We start from the raw sequence: 24793 nt of genomic DNA, 5'->3' as shown, positions 1-24793 counted from the left end.
AATTAAGGAGGAGTTCATAGAATGTATCCACGATAGCTTCCTTGAACAGTATGTAATGGAACCTATGCGGGAGCAAGCTGTCCTAGATCTGGTCCTGTGCAATGAGAAAGAAATAATTAACGATCTTACAATTAGGGATCCTCTCGGAAGAAGCCATCACAGATGGAGCGTGACAAGATAAAGTCCAAGACCAGTGTCTTGTGCTTAAAAAAAGGAGGCTACAATGGAATGAGGGAGGAGTTGGCTAAGGTAGACTGGGAGCAAAAACTTTATGGTGGGATAATTGAGGAACAGTGGAGGACTTTCAAAGCAATTTTTTACAGTGCTCAGCAAAATTATATACCAGTGATAAGGATGGACAGTAGAAAAATAGATAATTAGCCATGGATATCTAAGGAAATAAAGGAGGATATCAAAAGTAAATGTGTACAAAGTGGCAAGGATTAGTGGGAAACTAGATTCTTTGAAGGTCAACAGAAAGCCACGAAAAAAGCTATAAAGAAAAGTAAGATGGATTATGAGAGTGAACTAGCTCAGAATATAAAAACAGATAGCAAAAGATTCTGCAAATATATAAAAGGAAAAAGAGGGGCTCAAGTAAACATTGGTCCTTTAGAGGATGAGAAGGAGGATGTAATAACTGGAAATGAGGAAATGACGGAGGCATTGAACAGGTATTTTGTGTCTGTCTTCACACTGGAAGACATAAATAACATGCCAAAAATTGATGACAGGAAGGCTATGACAGGTGAGGACTTTGAAACTATCATTATTATGAATGAGATAGTGTTGAACAAGCTAATGGGGCTAAAGGTAGACAAGTCTCCTCGTCCTGATGGAATGCATTCCAGGGTACTAAAAGAGATGGCGGGAGAAATAGCAAATGCACTTGTGGTAATTTATCAAAATTCACTGGACTCTGGTGGTTCCCAGAGATTGGAAAAGAGCAAATGTGATCCCACTGTTTAAAAAAGGAGGCAGACAAAAAGCGGGTAACTATAGTACGGTTAGCTTAACTTCTGTAGTAGGGAAAATGCTTGAATCTATCATCAAGGAAGAAATAGCGAGACACCTGAATATAAATTGTCCCATTGGAAAGACGCAGCATGGGTTCATGAAGGGAAGGTCATGTTTGACTAATGTGGTGGATTTCTTTGAGAATATTACATGTGCGGTGGACAATGGAGTACTGTGGGTGTGGTGTATCTGGATTTCCAGAAGGCATTTGACAAGGTGCCGTACAAATGCTGCTGCATAAAATAAAGGTGCACAGTGTTACGGGTAATATATTAGCATGGATAGAGGATTGCTTAACTAACAGAAAGCAAAGAGTGGGGGTAAATGGGTGTTTTTTTGGTTGGCGATCAGTGACAAGTGGTGTGCCTCAGGGATCAGTGTTGGGACCAACATTGTTAATGATTTCCATAGATGATTTGGAGTTGGGAACCAAGTGTAGTGTGTCAAAATTCGCTGATAACACGAAGATGAGTGGCAAAGCAAAGTGTACAGAGGACATTGAAAGTCTGCAAAGGGATATAGATAGTTTGAGTGGGCAAGGGTCTGCAGATGGAGTACAATGTTGGTAAATGTGAGGTCATCCATTTTGATAGGAGTAACAGCAAAATGGACTATTATTTAAATGGTAAAAAATTGCAGCATGCTGCTGTGCAGAGGGACCTGGGTGTCATTGTGCAGGAATCACAAAGCGTTGGTTTGCAGGTGCAGCAGGTAATTAAGAAGGCAGATGGAATTTTGCCCTTCATTGCGAGAGGGATGGAGTTTAAAAACAGCGAGATTATGTTGCAGTTGTATAAGGTGCTGGTGAGGCCACACCTGGAGTACTGTGTACAGTTTTGGTCTCTTTACTTGAGAAAGGATATACTGGCAATGAAAGGGGTACAGAGGAGATTCACTCGGTTGATTCCAGAGTTGAGAGGGTTGGCTTATGAGGAGAGACTGAGTAGACTGGGGCTATACTCATTGCAATTCAGAAGAATGAGGTGAGATTTCATTGAAACATGTAAGATTATGAAGGGAATAGATAAGATAGAAGCAGGGAAGTTGTTTCCACTGGCAGGCAAAACTAGAACTAGGGGGCATGGCCTCAAAATAAGGGGAAGCAGAGTTAGGACTGAGTTGAGGAGGAACTTCTTTACACAAAAGGTTGTGAATCTGTGAAATTCCCTACCCAGTGAAGCAGTTGAGGCCACCTCATTGAATGTTTTTAAGGCAAGGATAGATACATTTTTGAACAGTAAAGGAATTAAGAGTTATGGTTGACCCCGCCAATGCGGTCAACCAGCTCCTCCTTCTGCCTGCTATGAAATTTTAGAATCAAATTCTAAACAGAAATGAAAAGAGCGCGCAGAACAAATGTACAAACTGGAATATCATATACAAGCTGGTTAGAAACCCGGATCTATTCAATCCAGACATGTCAGTAATATTCCCGTCTCAATGCAATCCTTTCTACAGTGAGTCGAACAGTGTGCTTCCATTTCAATCCCAGCTCCCATTCCATTCCCAAACAACTCCTCTCCTAGGCGAGTTGAGAAATTTACTATTGAACAATAAGTCTGGTCTGAACAGGGTCACGTCACCCTGGGCTCTTCCAAGCAGTTTGAGAAGTTGTGACTCAACTCTCACCGATCCTGTACCTGAGGCAGACACAGGATTAATCCCAATCTCCTGCAATGTGTCAGAGGATCAGATCAATAATGTCTGAAATGTATGGTCAATATCCTCTGGAATGATCTGGAATATTTTGATCAAATTGCTCGATCAGTGCCCAGTGACCAACATTAACAATCTGATTACATTAATCTGGGATTGTTCTATTCAGATATTAACTCCTGCGATATCACAGCAAACACACCGATTTGGGGTGAGGATGTATTGGCGACGATGTGCTGATGAACAGCAAAGGCACTGCAAGGGATGATCTCAGTTTGAACTTCAGACAGGGATTATCCAGCAGCTTGAACCGTTCTGTGCCTGTCCCCCACAGTCCAGCTTCCTTTGCTCAAACTGAGAGTACGTCAAACGGGGGGAACCGTGCAAATTGGAATAGAAACAGAAAATGCTGGAAAATCTCAGCAGGTTTGACAGCATCTGTGGAGAGAGAAAAGAGCGAATGTTTGGAGCCTTCCTCTTCCTAACTCGAAACATTGGCTCTATTCCCTCTCCACAGATGCTGTCAGACCTGCTGAGATTTTGCAGCATTTTCTGTTGTGGTTTCCGATTGCAGCATTCGCTGTATTTTCGCCTTTATTATAACTCAGCAAATTGCATTTGTTCTCTGAATGACTGTGGAGAGAGGCGCATGCGCGATGCTGCGCTGTTCGCGGCCCTGGTTGGTTGGGACTAGAAGAACGCATGCGCGCTGTCCTCCCCTGGCCCCGCCCATTTGTGATGTGGCGAACATTTGCTTGAAACTGACTGAAATGGAAATGTCAGCGCCCAGGTCAGCGAGGAAGCAGCGTTCACATCCCAGCAGCACATCCATTGGTGAGTGTGGACACAGAGGAGCTCAGAGATCCTCACTGACTCGGGGGAAGTTCAGGGAGATTCGGGAGCTGTTTGTAAGAGGCAGAGCGGAGCAGGAACCTGTTCCGGGATTGGAGTGAGCCGGGGGGAAGGGAGAGGCGTCCCTGGGACTGTGTGAGACACTGCTGAGGGAGCCAGAAGGTGAATAAGCTGCTAGTGAAAATGATCGGGTTTTTCTCTGCTCAAACCTGTGATGTATAATCCCGGTTCAGTTTTTTTGTTGGCACTGCCCAGTGAATGGTGGAAACAGGCGGGACAGTGAGGATGGGAACAATCCTGTAACTGACACTGATCGGAGGCACCAGCTCATCCTGCTGAGAAACGAGAAAGAAACGTGTTAGCAGCGGCTGTTGGTTTCAGTAAATGGTAAGTGAAATGTGAAATTGTAATCAGATCTGAGGAAATCTCACTGTACCCCCGGGCAGTGACATCCTCTGAGCGGTACTGGTGTGGATAGATTCTAAATGTTGTCAAGTGATATCAAAGCACCAAAAATAGCGGATGGATAAAGGCTGTGTGTGGTAGTGAAATGAGAAACCTTTTTTATTGTTAGTTATGATCTCTGGACCATGTTTTTCTAACTGATTACCAATTGAAAAATGTCTTTGACTCATTGACATCGTCTGAGCTTAACTTACAAGATATCTCTTTTCTTCCTCGAGGTGAACATATGAAGAAATCAATTCCAGGTGTGGATTCATCACAGAATAAGTTCTCCTGTCGCCTTCTAACTGCCAGTAGGTACAATATTAATTCTAGAGTGCAGGGACACAGACAGAACATCAGTTCCACCTTCACAGAGAATAAAGAGTCAGAGTTTTATTGAATCGAACTCTACAGTGCAGAAGGATGCCATTCGGCCCATCGAGTCTGCACCACCCACAATCCCATCCAGGCCCGATCCCCATAACCCCATGCATTTACCCTAGATGGTCCCCTGACACTAAGGGAAAATTTAGCATGGCCAATCCACCTAACTGCACATCGTTGGACTGTGGGAGGAAAATGGAGCACCCAGATCACTGGTGCACCTGGATCTCAAGTTCTAGGTAAACATGTTCAATCCAACAATCATACATTAAAGGACAGGTGGAAAAAAAAACCCCAATTCATTCACTGAGTGCAGGTGAGTCTCTCAATGTCCAATGTCCCAAGCATTATCGCAGAGTCAGAGTGTACAGAAGTGGCCTTTTGTCCCATTGACTCTGGACCAACAAAATTAAATCTACAGTAATCCCTCTTTCTAACCCTTTGCCATAACATTGACTGTTATGACATTCAAATGTTCATCCATGTACATTTTAAAAGTTGAGTTTTTCCCATCTCTATTACCCTCCAAGGCAGTGCATTCCTAACTTCCAGCACCATCCGGGTGAAACAACCTTTCCTCAAATCACATTGAAAGGTGGACCTATCATCTCACAAGTGTAGACCTTCAGCTGCCAATGAAATATCCGATGCTGCAGATGACTGAAATGCACAGAATTAATCCGAAATGCACAGAATTAATCCGAGCATTGTACCCAGGCATCTCATAAAACTACACATTAAATTCCTCGACAAGGATCTCAAACTTTATCTTTATTTTGATATTGTTTCATCTTCAGCAATATACCATGTGCCAGATCACTATTCTCACTGATGGTCATAATATCAGATCATAGCAAATAAAAAATGTTATACTGGAACTTGCTCAACTGGTTCTTGATTAATAAGGGGATCAGGGGGAATGGGGGAAAGTTAGGAGAATGGGGATGAGAAAAAATATCAGCCATGATTGAATGGTGGTGGAGACTCGATGGACCGAGTGGCGTAATTCTGCTTCTATGTCTTATGGACATGTACAGAGAATAAAATAACATCAGTCACATAGGAGAGATAATCTGATGGAAAATAAACCTGGGTTCCCATATAAAGTGAACAGTTGCAATGTAAAATCCACACACACATATTAGAGAGAGTGCAGATATTAATGGCTGCAGTAAAAAAAAGACGTATTTAAAACTTTCTAGTGCAAATTAAAATGGGGAACATCACACTTCCATACTATAAGCTGACAGTTCCATTCTTACTCCAAGACTCTTGTGTGAAAAGTTAAACAGCAATATTTGATTCAAAATGTCATAGGTACAGAATAAAGCCACACCATCATGAAATAAATTGATGAATAGTGTGAGACATGAACATTCACAGGTTGAATACTGACTTGAAGTCAAATAATGCACCAATAATAATTCACAGATGTTAATGGAGCACATTCATTCACAAGCACAAGCCACACACATGTGTGCACCAGGACACAGAAATCATCTTGCATTTACTATTAGATACAGAGTTAACTTGACACGCATATAAATTATATTAAAGGATGTAAAAACATGCCCCCACTTCCAACCCTGTGAAAGCCAGTGATTTATTGATATTCACAAGCTACATGCACAACTAAAACTGACATGCTGACTAAAATCAAATCCACATGTCAGTTATTGACAGATGCAGGATAATTCTCACATCCACGTGCCAGAAACTGACAGAGAGAGGGAGAGAGAAAGGAAAAAGAAACAAAGCTTGTGTACAAACAAGGCTCTGTTTCCAAGCAAAACAGATAATCAAAACCAGAAATGCTCAGGGACAATGAAACACCAGCCCTCAATGATCAGAATCACAGAATACCACAGTGCAGAAGAGGCTCTTTGGACCATGGAGACTGTACCGATGCATGAAATGCTCTGACCTGCCCACCTAGTCCCACTTGGCCCATAGCCTTGAATGTTATGGCATGCCAGGTACTTTTTAAAGGATGTGAGGCAACCCGCCTCCGCCACCCTCCCAGGCAGCGCATTCCAGACCATCACCACCCACTGAGTAAAAATATTTTTCTTTAAATCCTCCCTAAACCTCCCACCCCTCACTTTTAACTTGTGTCCCTCATAACTGGCCCTTCAACTAAGGGGAACATCTGCTCCCTATCCACCCTGTCCATGCCCCTAGTAGTCTTGAACACCTCAATCAGGTCTCCCTCAGTCTTCCCTGCTCCAACAAAAACAACCCAAGTCTATCCAACCACTCTTCATAACTTAAATGTTCCAACTCAGGCAGCATCCTGGTGAATCTCTTCTGCACCCCCTCCAGTGCATTCATGTCCTTCCGACATGTGGCGACCAGAACTGCACACAGTACTCCAGCTGTGGTCTTACCAAAGTTCTATATAGCTCCATCACGACCTCTCTGCTTTTGTGATCTCTACCCCGATTGATAAAGGCGAGTGTGCCATATGCCTTTTTCGCCACCTTATTTATCTGCCTTTCTGCCTTCAGAGATCTATGGCAAACACGCCAAGGTCCCTTTGTTCTTCGGAACTTTCCAGTATCAGACCTTTCATAGTATAGTTCCTTGTCAAATTACTCCTTCCAAAGTGTATCACCTCTCACTTTTCAGGGTTAAATTCCATCTGCCATTTATTCCCCTATTTGACCATCTCATCTATATCTTCTTGTAACCCAAGAAACTCAATCTCACTGTTAACCACTCGGCCAATTTTTGTGTCATCGGCAAACTTACTGATTCTACCCCCCACATAGTCATCTATGTCATTTATATAAATGATGAACAAAAGGGGTCCAGCACAAATCTCTTGGTACACCACTGGTCACTGGCAACCAATCACTAAAAAGTTTAACAACACCAGGTTAAAGTCCAACAGGTTTATTTGGTAGCAAAAGCCACACAAGCTTTCGGAGCTGCAAGCCCCTTCTTCAGGTGAACCTGAAGAAGGGGCTTGCAGCTCCGAAAGCTTGTGTGGCTTTTGCTACCAAATAAACCTGTTGGACTTTAACCTGGTGTTGCTAAACTTCTTACTGTGTTTACCCCAGTCCAACGCCGGCATCTCCACATCATGACAACCAATCACTAAAGCAGCCGTCTGTCACCACCCTCGGTCTCCTACCGTGAAGCCAATTATGTATCCACCTTGTCAGATCACTCTGCATCCCATGTGCATTGGTCTTCTTACTAAGTCTGCCATGTGGGACTTTGTCAAAGGGCTTGCTGAAATCCATGTAAATTATATCAACCGTACCACCCTCATCCACACACTTGGTTAATGCTCAAAAAACTCAATCAAATTTGTTAGGCATGACCTTCCTCTGACAAAACTATGCTGAATATCCCTGAACAAACCTTGCCTCTCCAAATGGAGATAGATTCTCTTCTTCAGAATCTTCCCCAGTAGTTTCCCAACCATAGATGTGAGACTCACTGGTCTGTAATTCCTTGGCTTGTCTCTACAACCTTTCTTAAATAGTGGGACCACATTAGCTGTTCTCCAGTTTTCTGGAGGTCATGGGAGGAATTAAAAATTTAGATCAGAGCCCCTGCAATTTCCTCCTTGTCTCCCACAACAGCCTTGGACGCAATTCATCCGGACCAAGAGATTTGTCCGCTTTTAAGCCTGCCAATACCTCCAATACCCTGGTCCCTCCCTATGATAATTTTCTCTAGAGCCTCACAGTCTCTCTCCCTGAGTTCCATAACTACCTCCTCACTCTCATGTATGAAGACAGATGCAAAATATTCATTTAACACTTGACCAATGTCCTCTGCCTCCACCTACAGATTTCCCCCTTGGTCCCTAATAGGCCTTACTCTTGCCCTGGTTATCCGCTTCCCATTGATATTCTTATCGAATATCTTAGGATTTTCCCTACTTTTACCAGCCAGAGCTCTCTCTATTCCCCTCTTTGTTCTCCTAATTCATTTCTTAAGCTCCATCCTGCACTTTCTGTACTCCACTAATGCCTCCGCAGACTTACTCCCCTTAGACTTGTTAAAAGCTTCTCTTCTCCTTCTGATTGTATTCTGAATGTCTCTGGTCATCCATGGTTCTCTGGGTTTGTTACACCTTCCTATTACCCTAGGGGGTACATGTTGAGCCTGTACCCTCCCCATTTCATCTTCAAACACCCCATCCCCACATCCCTTCTGTAGATTTCCCCACAAGTAACTTGTTCCAGTCTACCTTGTCCAGATCCTGCCTAATTTTGTTAAAATCTACTCTTCCCCCAATCCAAAACTTTTTTCTGCAAGTTGTCAATTTCTTTGCCCATAACAAATTTAAGTTGAACCATGTTGTGGTCACTGTCACCAAAATGCTACCCCATCAACACATCAACCGCCTGTCTGGCTTCATTCCCCAGAATTAGGTCCAGCACAGCTCCTCCCCTTGTCAGATTCTCTACTTATTGACCTAAGAAATTTCCCTGTATAGATTAAGAACTTTATTCCATCTAAGCCTTTAACATGATGGCTATCCCAATTAATGTTGGGAAAGTTGAAATCACCTACTATGATTACCCTCTTAATATTTTTACATCCCTCTGCGAATTGCGCACACATTTTCTCTTCAATTTCCCACTGACTATCTGGGGGTCTATAATAAACACCTAACAATGTAGCTGTCCTTTTTTCATTTCTAAGCTCTACCCACAAATCCTCATTTGATGCGCCCTCCAAGATATCATCTCTTCTTACTGCAGTAACTGCCTCCTTAACTAACAGTACAATGCCTCCTCCTCTTTTACCTCCTCCTCTGTCTTGCTTGAAGATTCTATATGCTGGGACATTGAGCTGCCAATTCTGCCCCTCACTCAACCACGTTTCTGTGATGGCTATTATATCATAATTACATGTGTCAATCCTCACCCTTAACTCATCCGTTTTACCTTTAATACTCCTGGCTTTAAAGTAGAGGCCCTCCAGCCTTGTTTTACTCCCTTGAAACTTACTACCGCTGTATTCCTTCTGACCTGATTGCTTTTTAATGTTATACTGTGTCCCTACTTTGCTCACAGTCTGGGTCCCCTCCCCCTGCCAAACTAGTTTAAACTCTTCCCAACAGCACATTCAAACCCACCAACAAGGATGTTAGTCCTGCTCTGATTCAGATGTAGATCTTTTACCGGTCCCACCTTCCCCAAAAACAGTCCCAGTGATCCAGAAATGTAAACCCCTGACAGGAAATGTGCAAACATCTCATTTGCACATCTTGTTCTGAGGGAAGGAAGAGTGATTTTGCTTCATAGCTCTTGTCTTTGACCTTTTAACACTGCATGTGATGGTTTTTGCAATGCCTGACTTTCCTAAAATACGTTAGATGTTAGAATGCAGAAAGGAATCACTTTCACACAACTGAAAATTTCCATGGCAGTTCAGAATTCCCATTCAAATTTATAAAGTGCTACGCCAAATGTAGTGTTCTGACAAATGCAAATCATAATGTTATAGACAAACAAAGGCATTTGCTTCTGCCAAACAAGCTTTGACATGTACGTATTTTAGGAAAGTCAGGCATTGCAAAAACCATCACATGCAGTGTTAAAAGGTCAAAGACAAGAGCTATGAAGCAAAATCACTCTTCCTTCCCTCAGAACAAGAGGTACAGAATAACATATATAACTATAACACAGTGGACTGTGAAGTAGAGAGCTGAGTAAGCAGGGCAACTAGGAGGCACTGGTGAGAAAGGTGAATGCGGACATGGCAAATTGAAAGGTACAGAATTTACATTGAACTCAAATATCAGAGGTTCACAATAAAACAGAAAATGACAGACATGAAGAAAAAGCAGTACCCACATAGGGACACAGGATAAATTCATGGACACATAGATGACCCTGGCATTTACAGAGGGAATATTACAGTTACATTTGCAATTACAACTGCAGTGACATATCACAGAGTTAAAAAAATTATCAATGAAACCCACACATATGGATGTCAGAAACATTTTACATTTCAGAAACATAGAATGAATTAAAGCACCTAGCTCCTAATTAGCCACATTATTTGCAGAATATCAGCCATATTCATGTTACAGAGAATGGTAAGTTCAGTATAAAACTCACAGTCATTGACACATATACCAAATATCTCCAATTGTTGCACTTTGTTGCAGCAATTAACAATATGCAGAGTAAAGTTCCCATAAACAAACACAATGATCAAAACCCATAGTAAGGTAAAGGAAATTGACAGACACAGAGGGATCCCACATTCATAGAAACATAGAAGATAGGAGGAGGCCATTTGGCCCTTCGAGCCTGATCCACCATTCATTAAGATCATGGCTGATCATCCAACTCAATAGCCTAACCCTGCTTTCTCCACATAAACTTTGATCCCATTCACCCCAGTGCTTTATCTTGCCGCCTCTTGGATACATTCAATGTTTTGGCACAATGACTTCCTGTGGTAATGAATGGCACAGGCTCACCACTCTTTGGGTGAAGAAATGTCTCCTCACCTCAGTCCTAAATGGACTACTCTGAATCCTCCCCTGGTCTGGCCTCACCCACCATCGGGATCATCCTCCCTGCATCTATCCTGTCTAGTCCTGTTCAAATTTTATAAGCCTCTATGAGATCCCCTTCTCATTCGTCTGAACTCCAGTGAAATAAATCCTAACCTAGTCAACCTCTCATACATCAGTCTCACCATCCCCAGAATCAGCCTGGTAAATCTTCACTGCACTCCATTGGTAGCAAGAATATCCTTCCTCAGAAAAGGAGACCAAAACTGCACACAATACTCCAGGTGTGGTCTCACCAAGGCCCTGTATAATTGCAACAACACATCCCTGCTCCTGTACTCAAAAATTCTCACAATGAAGGCCAACATGCCATTTGCCTTCTTTACTGCCTGCTACATCCACTGGTGCACAAGGATACCTAGGTCCCGCTGCACACTCCCCTCTCCCAATTTGCAGCCATTCAGGTAGTAATCTGTAATCTGCCGTCTTGTTTTTGCTTCCAAAGTGAATAACCTCACATTTATCCAAATTATGCTGCATCTGCCTTTGATTAGCCCACTCACCCAACCTGTCCAGATCATTCTGAAGGATCTCTGCATCCTCATCACAGTTCACCCTCCACCAACTTGGTATCAGCTGCAAACTTTGAGATGTTACATTTTGTTCCCTCGTCGAAATCACCGGTATATATTGTGAATAGCTGGGGTCCCAGCAGCGATCCCTGTGGCACCCCACTAGTTACTGTGCCAATTTTAAAAGCATCCATTAATTCCTACTCTTTGTTTCCTCTCTGCCAACCAGTTTTCTATCCATCTTAATACACTTACCCCAATCTCATGCACTTTAAACTTGCACGACAATCTCTTATGTGGGACTTTGTCAAAGGCTTTCTTAAAGTCCAAATATACTACATCGATTGGTTCCCCTTTGTCAACTCTACTAGTTACATCTTCAAAGAATTGCAATAGATTTGTCAAGAATGATTTCCCCTTTATAAATCCATGCTGACCCTGTCTGATCCTGCCAATGTTTTCGAAATGCTCTGCTATAAAATCCTTGATAATGGATTCAAGATTTTTTTCCCACACCACCGATGTTAAGCTTAGTGGTCTATAATTCTGTTTTCTCTCTACCTCCCTTTTTGAATATTGGAATGATATTAGCTACCCTCCAATTTTCAGGGACTGTTCCCCAGTCTATAGAATCCTGGAAGACGACCACCAATGCATCCACTATTTCTAGAACCACTTCCTTAAGTACTCTGGGATGTAGATTATAAAGCCCTGGGGATTTATCCGCCTTCAATCCCATCAATTTTCCCAGCACTATTTCTCTACTAATATTGATCTCCCTGAGTTCTTCCCTCTCAGTAAATCTTGCATTCTCCAACATTTCTGTCCTCTTTTGTGAAGACAGAACCAAAGTATGTATTCAGTTGCTCAGCCATTTCTTTGTCCCCTATTATACTTTCCCCCTTTTGTGTCTGCAGGAGACCTACACTTGTCTTCACCAACCTCTTTCTCTTCACGTATCTATAGATACTCTTAGTGTCAGTCTTTATGTTCCCTGCAAGCTTACTTTTGTACCGTATTTTCCCCTTCTTAATCAATCCCTTGCTCTTTCTTTGCTGAATTCTAAACTGCTCCCAATCCTCAGACCTATTACTATTCTTGGCAATCTGTATGCTTCTCCCTTGGATCAGATACTCTCTCTAATTTCCTTTGTGAACCATGGATTGGCGCACTTGCCCATTTTGCTTTTGTGCCAGAGAGGAATAAACAGTTGCTCCAGTTCCCCCGTGCATTCCTTGAATGTTTGCCATTGCTTATCCACTGTCATCCCTTTAAGTGACTCTCCCAATCTATCTCGGCCAACTTGTGCCTCAAATGCTCATAGTTTTCTTTATTAAGATTCAGCATCCTGGTCTCTGAATCAACTACTTCATTCTCCATCTTGACAAAAGATTCTCTCCTGTTATGGTCGCTCATCCCCAAGGTGTCTCGTACAGCTAGATTGGCAATGATTCCCTTCTCATTACACAGTACCCAGTCTAAGATGGCCTGCTCTCTAGTTGGTTCCTCCAGGTATATCAAGAAAACCTTCCCGTATACACTCCAGGAATTCCTCCTCTACGGCATTGTGGCTAATTTGATTTGCCCAATCTGTGTGCAGATTTAAATCACCCATGATCACCGATATTCCCTGATCACATGCATCTCTATTTTCATGTTTAATCCATTCCCAACATCACAACTGCAGCTTGGGGGTCTATATATATGACACTAATGTTTTTTGCCCCTTGGTATTTCTCACCTCTACCCATACAGACTCTGCGTTGTCAGAGCTAATATCCTTTCCCACTGTTGTGTTAATTTCCTCTTTAACCAGCAGTGTCACTCCACCACCTTTTCCTTTGTGCCTGTCCTTCCTAAATATTGAATACCCTGGGACATTCAATTCCCATCCCTGGTCACCTGCAGCCATGTCTCCGTAATCCCACTTATATTGTGCCCGTTTACATCTGTCTGCGTGATTAGTTCATCAACTTTATTGCATTTTATTCACTTGGCCTCATTAAAAAATGTAGAAGAGAAGACATTCTCCCAAACTAGAAAACAAGAGATGCAGAAACACCAACCCCCACTGGACACACATGTATGCACCAGCTCCAAGTGCAGAATCAGGCCCACTGCTTTCCAGTTTGTGTTCACAGATGGCAAGATCCAACTTATTGTGGATTGTTGTTGCCATCTGCTGGTCGAAAATGAGCACAAGGTAAAGATTCATTCGGAAACATTTTAACATGGAGTGAAGTAACAGGAAATTGGTACTGTCAGATTCAACTGTTCACAAATCATTATATTCATCAAATTTAAAGTTCTAAAGATCAAGGGTATGAAGCATTTCTATAAATGCAGAGTGTTTAGTGTAGTGTAAAATAAGAACATCAAAGTAAATGTAAATGTAAAATTATGTTTGTTTCTTGGATTAAAGTTTCTTGAAACTTTGTTGCAACAAAAGTACTGGTAAATTAATAAATAGGAAATTAATAAATGATTTCAAAACAAAAATAATCATTAAAACAGTAATTGTTTGAAACATACAAAAAAAGCGGGAACAAACCCGGGCAATGGATACTCCTGATGTCTTCTGAATTGAGTTAGGTACATAATAGTATCAATTTAAAAAGACAGAACTTAAAATCTAAAATGCTGAGCTAATTCCAAGACAATGTGGATAAAGTGTCACTCACAAAGTACACAGACACAGCCAGATCATCAGGCCCAATGTAACAATGAATGTAATTGTTCAGTCCGACACTGTTCATAGAATCATAGAATCCTACAGTACAGAAGGAGGCCATTCAGCCCATTGAGTCTGTACCGACCACAATCCCACCCAAATCCTGATTGATACATCCACATTTTATTATTCATAGTTTCAAATGAATACTATTCCACAACTCAAATACAGTTAGTGAGATTAGTCTATTACTATAACATACATCAAATCCATATTATAAATTATATCAAACAAATTTCGATATGTTAAGATGTTAAACAAATAAATTCCAACTCAATGCTTGAAATAAAAATTAACTTAAAAAAAAATAAGTACTATACCCCATAAGACCATAAGACATAGAAGCAGAATTAGGCCACTCGGCCCATCGAGTCTGCTCCACCATTCAATCATGGCTGATATTTTTCTCATCCCCATTCTACTGCCTTTTCCCCATAATCCATGAACCCCTTATTAATCAAGAACCTATCTATCTCTGTCTTAAAGACACTCAATGATCTGGCCTCCACAGCCTTCTGCGGCAAAGAGTTCCACAGATTCACCACCCTCTGGCTGAAGAAATTCATCCAAGGATCGTCCCTTCAGCCTGAGGTTGTGCCCTCTGGTTCTAGTTTTTCCGACTAGTGGAAACATCCTTCCACGTCCACTCTATCCAGGCCTTGCCGTATCCTGTAAGTTTCAATAAGATCTCCCCTCGTCCCCCACTTATATACGACAAAACAGATACAGATTCAAAACTACACTTTTATGGATAATGACAGAATCATAGCTGCAAAATTAATCTGCCATTTACATTCTTGCCTCAGACAGACCCAAGAACAATAGCTTCCGAAACATACCAGAGACAAAACAACAACAGAATGATTCCTACATATACACACCGCACTGGAGGCTGACAGATTGAGGATGCAGCCCTTAGTTATAAAAACTGCCAAGACTGAAATCTATATAATAAATCCCACAATCACTTACACTCTCTGAAACTGACGAATCAAGAAAATAATCTTGTTCATATAAAATCTGCATTAATACAGAATCTACCCTACAATCAAATACAATGTGTCCAGAAATGATACAATATATCAGGCACTAAAAGACAGATAGTGGCACATTAATACCCAACGGCAGAAACACAGGATATTCAAATGAATCATACACTCAATGTCAGCTGGAACTTGATGAGAACTGACTTAATCCACACTTGTAGTTGATTTTAGAGAGTGACAGATAGAGAATCATGTCCAGAATCTCAGAATCTCCAATAAACTGACAAGCCATGCAATAATCCCACCTCAGTAAGATTACGAGAAAAATACGCACAGGGCTATAACCACAGTAATATTTGCAGTCGATATATTTCAAAGTGCAATAGACACAGAGCTGAATCCGGAGTCACATGACATGCCACAGACTGAATGACACTGAAGAAATCTAACTCAAAGGTTTTGACTGGATCACAATCAACTTCAACTTCACATTTGTTCCAGACAGATCCTGCTGGAACCCACTCTCACAGATTGGACTGGATCATTTTAAAGACAGATTTAATTCCAGTTTTGCGACATTACAAATACTGAGCGATACACAGGGATATAAAATACACAACTTCACATTTCAGATGTGAAAATGGTGTATGCAGAGTGATGCAAATCGTTCAGCATTCACTCGAGAGTAGAAATCCTTTTGTTTCAGGATTGCATTTAAGGATTGGATAATAGGGTGTTCACTCTCTGATTTCTCCTCTCGAGAATCGAAAACAACATGCAGAGTACCACAGACTGACTGATATAGAAGGAAAATTTTATTCTGACAGTGAGACAAACAAGAGCAACACCCACTTGCAGAACCATAAATTCTGAAACCCAGAATCCCATAAAGAGATCTGAGAACCAGATTACTATTGTTAACAGTACTCACAAGTGTTTACTAAATTAGTACCTGGGTTCAGGGTGCCCTATGATGAGAGACTGAGTAAATGAGGATTATATTCCCCAGAGTTTAGTCTTTTGAGAAGGTGAATGATATGGGACAACAGTTTGGAAAATCAGTGTGAAATCCAACATCATTCGTGATCACATTGAATGGTGGGGCAGGAGTGATGGGCCACATGCTTTAATCCTGTGCAAATTATTGTGTTCCTGTGAGAGGTACATTGTACAACCCTCTTTAAAATGCGAGGAACAAAACAGGGAAGAAAAAAAAACATCTGTTCACAATTCAGGGAAGGACAGTGAATAATGGGCATAGCCACATTCCAGATAGAGTTTGAAAACCCTCAATCATTTATCCAAAAAATTGCTTACAGAATTATGATATGATTATGATGAAGTAACTAACAGGTAAAGAATGAATTCCAGACACAAACAATCACTTACAAGTGAAATTCCACTTCCACACACCAGAAAATCTCAGATACTGAGTAGCACAGCAATCAGTGAACCAGAACATGACAAGGTTTGGAACCGTTATAATTTCCTGCATCAGAGACTGTTAGAAACCAAAATTAAATAACATACTCACATAGACGTGGATAACTGTATCAGGTTGGCTCACACTGCCACAATTATCAAAGTAAAGTCTGGCAGCCACAGAGAACAACCCACATCTTCCATGCACTGACATGAACAGAGTAAAAAAAAAGCCACATGATTTGCTGCGTCTGGTAGATTCATTTCAAAACACCCAGACACAGAACCATAGAATCCCAACAGTGCAGATTCTTTCTGCACTGACACTCCGAGCATCCCAACCAGACACTACCCTCTCCTATCCCCATAACTCCATGCATTTACCATGTTTAATTCATCTCACTTGCTAATCTTTTGACACTAAAGGGTAATTTACCATGGCCAAACCACCTAACCTGCGCATCTTTGAACACAAAAGGGTTATTTAGCATGGCCAATCCACCTAAGCTGCACATATTTGGAATATGAGAGGAATCCAGAGCTCCTGGATGACGCCTGTGGAGAAACAGAGCTAATAATGAAACTTGCGTGTCAGAAGCTGTAAATTATGGAATAGCACTGATTGTAATAATGAACCATAGAATGTCGAATACAGAATATAAGCACAAATATGCACTGGGAAGGATAGATGGCAGAGGTCTTTTTACAGTCAGGTTTTTGTCATTGACCTGATATCCATGTCAGCTGGCGGACTTGTGTCAGCAATGTGCACATGAGCCGCAGTTTCATCATGTCATCTCTACAGTACAGAAGCAGGCCATTCGGCCCATCGAGGCTGCAGCTACTCTCTGCAAAAACATGTTACGCAGATCACTATCACAATAACATATTTACTCAGCTAATCCCCTAACATACATATGTTGGAACATGAAGAGGCAATTTAGCATAGCCAATAATCCCAACCTACGCATCTTTGGATTGTGGGAAGAAACCGGAGCGCCCAGATGAAATCCATGCAGACACGCTGAGAACATGCAAACTCCATACAGACAATTACCCGATGCCGGAATTGATCCCGGGTCCCCGACGCTGTGAGACAGCAGTGCTAACCAGCCTTTGGGATTAACTTCAATCTATGCTCCCTGGTTATTGACCCTTCCACTAAAGAAAACAGTTAATTCCAATCTATCATCTCTTCTCTAAGGGAAACAATCCTGGCATTATCAACCTCTCTTTGGAGATGAAACGCTTCAGCCCAGGCAAAATCATGGTGAATTTCCTCTGCACCCTCTCTCATGCCATTACATAGAAACTAGAAGCAGGAGTAAGCCATTCGCCCCTTCGAGTCTGCTCCGCCATTCATTTTGATCATGGCTGATCATCAAATTCAATATCCTGATCTCCCCTCCCCCCATATCCCTTGACCCCTTCAGCCCCAAGAGCTGTTATCTAATTTCTTCTTGAAATCAAACGTTTTGGCCTCAACTACATTGTGTGGTTGTGAATTCTGCACATTCACCACCCCTTGGGTGAAGAAATTTCTCCCCACCTCAGTTCTAAATGGTTTACCCCATATCAAACTAGGACCTCAAGATCTGGCCTCCCCCACCATTGGGAACATTTTTACTGAATCTACCCTGTCTGACGCTGTTAAAATTTTATTATTTCCTATGAGATCCCCTCTCGCTCTTCTAAACTCCAGTGAACATAATCCTAACCAAGTTAGTCTCTCCTCATATGACAGATATGCCATCCCAGGAACCAGCCTGGCAAACCTTCACTGTACTTCCTCGATAGGAATGATATCCTTCCTCAGATATTAACACCAAAATTGCACACAGTACTCCAGCTTTGGCCTCACAAACGCCCTTTACAATTGCAGCAAAACATCCCTATCCGTATACTCAAATCGTCACACTATGAAGGCCAACATACCATTTGCCTTCTTTACTGCCTGTTATACCTGATGCCGTACTTTCAGTGACTGATGTACGAGGACCCCAAGGTCTCGCTGATTATCCACCTCTCTCAATTTACACCCATTCAAGTCTTCCTATTAATACTACCAAAATGCATGAAATCACATTAATCCACATTATACTGCATCTGCCATGCACATATCCACACACTCAGTCTGTCCAAATCACTGAGCATCTCTGCATCATCCTCATTGCTCACCCCCCAACCAACTTTGTATCATCTGCAAATTTGGAGATAATAGATTCAAATCCCTCTTCCAAATCATTAATATATAATGTAAACAGTTGGGGTCCTAGCACAGATCCCTGTGTAACCCCATTTTTCACTGACTGCCATTCAAAAAGGACTCATTTCTGCCAACCTTTTGCTTCCTGTCTGCTAGCCAACTTTCTATCCATCTCAAGACACGACCTGCAATTCCATGTGCTTCAACTTTACACCGTAGTCTGTTATGTGAAATCTTATTGAAATGTAGAACATTACTATTTTCACGCTTTCCCAATTTTAAGTTGAATTCAATAGGTAAATCCCTGAGGATCACAGACTCTCCTGGTATACACACATCCCTGACAAACGGATTCCCATGACTTTATACATTCCCTTGGTAAAGGCACGCCCCAGATGTACACATTCCCTGGCTTTAGACACTCCACTGTTATACACATTCCTCTGCTTGATAAACTCAACTGGTATACTCATTCCCCAGTTTACACACTCCCCTGTTTAACACGCACCCAGTAAACACTTTCCCCAGTTTCAGCATTCCCCTGTTTTACACACTCCCCTGTTTTACACACTCCCCTGGTTTACAAAGTCGCACACTCTGATCTGTTTCCAAAGCAATTCTATCCCCTTTGAGTATGCTTGCGGTGCAATTATGAATTGTTGTATGTATGCATTCTAATGCTGTATTCATACCACATATTACCTCTGCTAATGCATGTGTTATTGTAATATTGTTCTTCATTCTGATGTTGACACAGAGCTTGGAACTGGAATACAATACCTTCTCACAGTGCCAGGGATTCGGGATTGATTCCCAGCTTGGGGCACTGTCTGTGTGAAGGTTGCATGTTCTCCTCATGTTGGCATTGGTACTCTGCTTCCTCCCAGAGTCTAAACGATATGCTTGTTAGGTTCATTGGCCATGCTAAATTCTCCCTCAGTGTACCTGAACAGACACCGGATGGTGGCGACTAGGAGATTTTCACAGTAGCTTCATTGCAGTGCTCATGTAAGCTAACTTGTGACACGAATAAATAGACTTAACTTCAACTTAATATTGAATTTTCATTCACCCATTCCTCCTCTCTCTCTGTCTCTATCATTCATTTTCTCTGTCCCTCTATGAGTCTCTCCCGTTCTATCTCCCTCAATCTCTCTTTATCTGTCACTGTGCCTCCCGTCTCAGTGTGACTCTCTATATCACTCTAAGTGTGTCTCTATTTGTCTCACCATCTCTCTCTCTCTCCCTCTGTCTTCCTCTCTCTCTATTACTCGCTATGTTTTCCATTCCATTTCTCTGTAGTTCTGTCCCAATATCTCTCTATCTGTCTCACTTTCCCTCTCTCTGTCTTTTGCTGTGTGTGTTTATCTCTCACTCTCTCTCTGTCTCTCTAACTATATGTATCTCCCATTTTTGTCCCTAACTCTCCCTTTATCTCTATCCTTTTGTGTTTGTCTGTCTTTCTCAATCTTTCTCTTACTCTGTCACTCTGTTCCGCTATCTCCATGTCGCTCATTTCTCCATCTCCCTCTCCCTTAGTCTATGTGTCTGGCTATGTGTCTGCATATCTCTCTCTCTTTCCAGTATGTTATTGCGCATGATTTGGACAAAATGCTAACATGTGTAACACTGACACTCACTGTGAACACTGCTGCCATGTTGTGGGTGACATGGTTTCTGTTCCGTCTTCTCAGAATGTCCAGGATTTTATCCCTTTTTAAAAAATATCCAGTTTGGATCAGAATGGTCAGAGTTTGCCTGTGACTGTCAGAAACTCCAGGATCAGCGACTGGGGACTATTCTTTAACTGGACGTCCCTGCTGTTGAGTTCAGGGTTTAGTGTTACTGAGCAGTGCAGGAGGATAACCTCAAACTGGAAAATCTTGAGGTTTAGTGAAAATATCATTTGTATTTTCACCTTGAGGAGAGCTGCACGATCAATGTAATTTCATGAAAACACATCTGGCTGCTGCTGGGGAGTGAGGTTAACACAATACGTGGGGCAGGAAATACAGAGAGATTAACAAAGTGAATGTAGAATTTACAATTATCCAACATAGCAGGGGAAAGAGAGGGACAATATGCCCTCGGAAGTTTCAATTTCCAAAACATTTTAGCCTGTGATTGTGTAGATGTGAATAATGTGCAGGAGAGACTGTGTGATAGGGGTGGGGGAAACAGGAGAATATCACTGTGTTTGTGTGTCCATTCAGATTGTGAGATCTCCGCATCATTCTTGCACAAAACAAAAATGTAACATACAAAAAAAATTCAAACAAACCTGGGCAATGGATACTCCTGATGCCTTCTGAATTGAGGTCGATACATAATAGTATCAATTTAAAAAGACAGAACTTAAGCACCTGAAATGCTCAGCTAATTCCGACACAATGTAGATAAGTGTCACTCACAAAGTACACAGATACTGCAAGATCATCAGGCCCAATGTAACAAAGAGTATAATTATTCAGTCCCGTACTGTTCATAGAATCATAGAATCCCCACAGTACAGAAGAAAGCCATTCATCCCATCAAGTCCGTACCGACCACAATCCCATCCAGGTCCTATTCCCGCAACCCCACACATTTACCCTGTTCACCCCCCTGAAACTATGGTCCCGCACATATTTGGACTCCCAAGCTAAAGAACAACTTTCAGTCCAAGAGTAAAACAGTGCACAATTGGGTGACTATTTAACATTTCCCTCTAACCCAGGTGAGAGGAGGAGACTACAATTACAGAATTTTTAAAAAGCTAGACTTAAATATCCTGTCTGACATTGGAATGAAATAGTAATTTGTAGTAGAATGGACAAAATATAATTTACAGGCAGAAGCTGTATACATTACGAGAAAAATACGCACAGAGCTATAACCACAGTAATAATTGCAGTCGATATATTTCAAAGTCGAATAGACACAGAGCTGAATCCACAGTCACATGACATGCCACAGACTGAATGACACAAAATAAATCTAACTCAACGGTTTTGATGGGATCACAATCAACTTCAACCTCACATTTGTTCCAGACAGATTCTGCTGGAACCCACTCTCACAGGTTGTACCAGATAATTTTAGAGACAGATTTAATCCCAGTTTTGCTACATTACAAATACCAATTGATACAAAGAGGGAATAAATACACAACTTTACATGTGCAAATGGTGTGTGCAGAGTAATGCAAATCATTCAGCATTCACAGGGAGGAGAAATCATAGAATGAACATCCTATTTTACAATCCTGAAGAATAATCATCAAATAAAAGGATTTCTACTCTCGAGAATGGAAAACAACAGGCAGAGTACCACAAACTGACTGATATAAAAGCAAAACTTTGTTCTGACAGTGAGACAAACAATAGCAACACCCACTTGCAGAACGATAAATCCTAAAACCCAGAATCCCATAAAGAGATCAGAGAACCAGATTACTATTGTTAACAATACTCACAAGTGTTTACTAAATTAGTACCTGGGTTCAGGGTGCCATATGATGAGAGACTGAGTAAATTAGAGTTATGTTACCTCGAGTTTAGTCTTTTGAGAAGGCGAGGATATGGGACAACAATTTGGAAAATCAGTGTGAAATCCAACACCATTCATGATCACATTGAATGGTGGAGCAGGAGCGATGGGCAATGTGCTCCAATCCTATGCAATTTATTGTTTTCCTATCAGAGATATATTGTACAACCCACTTTAAAATGCGAGGACCAAGACAGGGAAAAAAAAGACATCTGTTCACAATTCAGGAAAAGGCAGTGAATAATTGGCATATCCACATTCCAGAGACAGAGTTTGAAAACCCTCAATCAATTATAAAATAAAATGCTTACAGAATTATGACAATTATAATGAAGTAGCTAACAGGTAGAGAATAAAATCCAGACACAAATAATCACATATGAGTGAAATTCCACTCTCACATTCCAGAAACTCTCAGATTCTGTGTTGAATAGTGATCAGCGAACCAAAAAATGACACAGGTTGGAACCATTATAATTTCCTGTGTGAGAAACTGTCAGAAACCAAAATGAAATAACATACTCACATACACATGGGACAACGGAATCAGGTTGGCTCACACTGCAACAATTATCAAAGTTTGGCAGCCACAGAGAACAACCCACATCTTCCATGCACTGACATGAACAGAGTAAACAAGAAAACATGATTTGCAGCAACTGGTAGATTCATTTCCAAACACCCAGAGATAGAACCATAGAATCCCAACAGTGCAGAAAGAGGCTGCACCATCCCTCCAAGCATCCCAACCAGACACTACCCTCGACTCTATCCCCATAACCCCACCCATTTACCATATTTAATTCATCTAATTTGCTGATATTTTGACACCAAGGGGCAATTTGCCATCGCGAATCCACTTAACCTGTACATCTTTGAACATGAAGTGGTTATTTAGCATGTCCAATCCACCTACGTTGCACATATTTGGAATATGGGAGGAATCCAGAACTCCCGGAGAAAACCTGTGGAGAAACAGAGTTAATAATGAAACTTCCGTGTCAGAAGATGTAAACTATGAAATAATATTGATGATAATAATGAAACATAGAATGTCTAATACTGAATAATACTAAATCATAGAATCCTACAGTGCAGAAAGAGGCCATTCGGCTCATTGAGTCTGGACCAACCACAACCCCACCCAGGCCCTATCCCCCTAACCCCATGTATTTACCCCAGCTAGTCTCCCTGACACTAAGGAGCAATTTTGCATGGCCAAACCATTTAACCCACACATCTTTGGACTGTGGGAGGAGACCAGAGCACCCAGAGGGAACCCACGCAGGCACAGGGAGAATGTGCAAACTCCACACAGACAGTGATCCAAGCCAGAAATCGAACCCAGGTCCCTGGTGCTGTGAGGCAGCAGTGTGAACCACTGTGCCACCATGCTGCCCATATAAACACGAGGATCGGATAGATGGCAGAGGTCTTTTACAGTCAGGCTTTTTGAGATTGACCTGATACCCATGTCCACTGGGGGACTTGTGTCAGCAACGTGCACATGAGCCGCAGTTTCATCATGTCATCTTTATAGTACAGAAGCAGGCCATTCGGTCCATTGAGTCTGCAGCTACTCCCTGAGAAAACATGTTACCCAGACCCCTATCTCCATAACGTATTTACTCAGCTAATCCCCTAACCAACACACGTTGTAGGGGTGGAATGTTGGCACAGTGGTTAGTACTGCTGCCTCACGGTGTCAGGAACCCGCATTCGATTCTTGGCTTGGGTGACTGTGTGGAGTTTGCATGTTCTCCCCGTGTCTGCGTGGGTTTACTCTGGGTGCTCTGGTTTCCTCCCACAGTCCGAAAGGAGTGCTGGTTAGATGCATTGGCAATACTAAATTATCCCTCAGTATACCTGAACAGGCGCCGGAGTGTGGCGACTGGGAGATTTTCACAGTAACTTCATTGCAGTGTTAATGTGAGCCTTTTTGTGTGTAGTAAATAAACTTTACTTTAAATTTTACCTTATGTTGGGATATTAAGAGGCAATTTAGCATGGCCAATAAACCTAACTTGCGCATCTTTGTGGGGGCAAACCAGAGCACCCGGAGGAAACCCATGCAGACACGGGGAGAACGTGCAAACTCCACACCGACAGTGATCCGAGGGCGAATTTGATCCCGGATCCCTGGCGCTGCGAGGCAGCAGTGCTAACCAGCCTTTGGGATTGAACTCAAATATTCTGGACTGCGACATCGAGTCGATGGAATAAAATAAGGAGCAGTTCTTACTCGTGAGGAAGGGAAGAGGTGTGAACGGTGTCAGCAGTATTTTATAGTGATGTGGTTTTATCAGCAGTGAGGAAGTTAGGGAATTGTTTGAATAAGGAGGCAGTAAGGGGAGTGGAGGATGTGGCTGCAGAGAATTTGTGGATGTGAGGAGCAATAACTGTGATTGGTTATCGGACCGAACCAATGAAATAAGCAGAAAACACAGCATCATTATAGATTAGTCAATGATGAACACGTCTTTCGCCCATCCTTCA

The sequence above is a fragment of the Mustelus asterias genome, chromosome 5, assembly GCF_964213995.1.
Source record: "Mustelus asterias chromosome 5, sMusAst1.hap1.1, whole genome shotgun sequence".
Classification (NCBI taxonomy): Eukaryota; Metazoa; Chordata; class Chondrichthyes; order Carcharhiniformes; family Triakidae; genus Mustelus; species Mustelus asterias.
Note: the sequence above shows the minus strand (reverse complement) of the source record.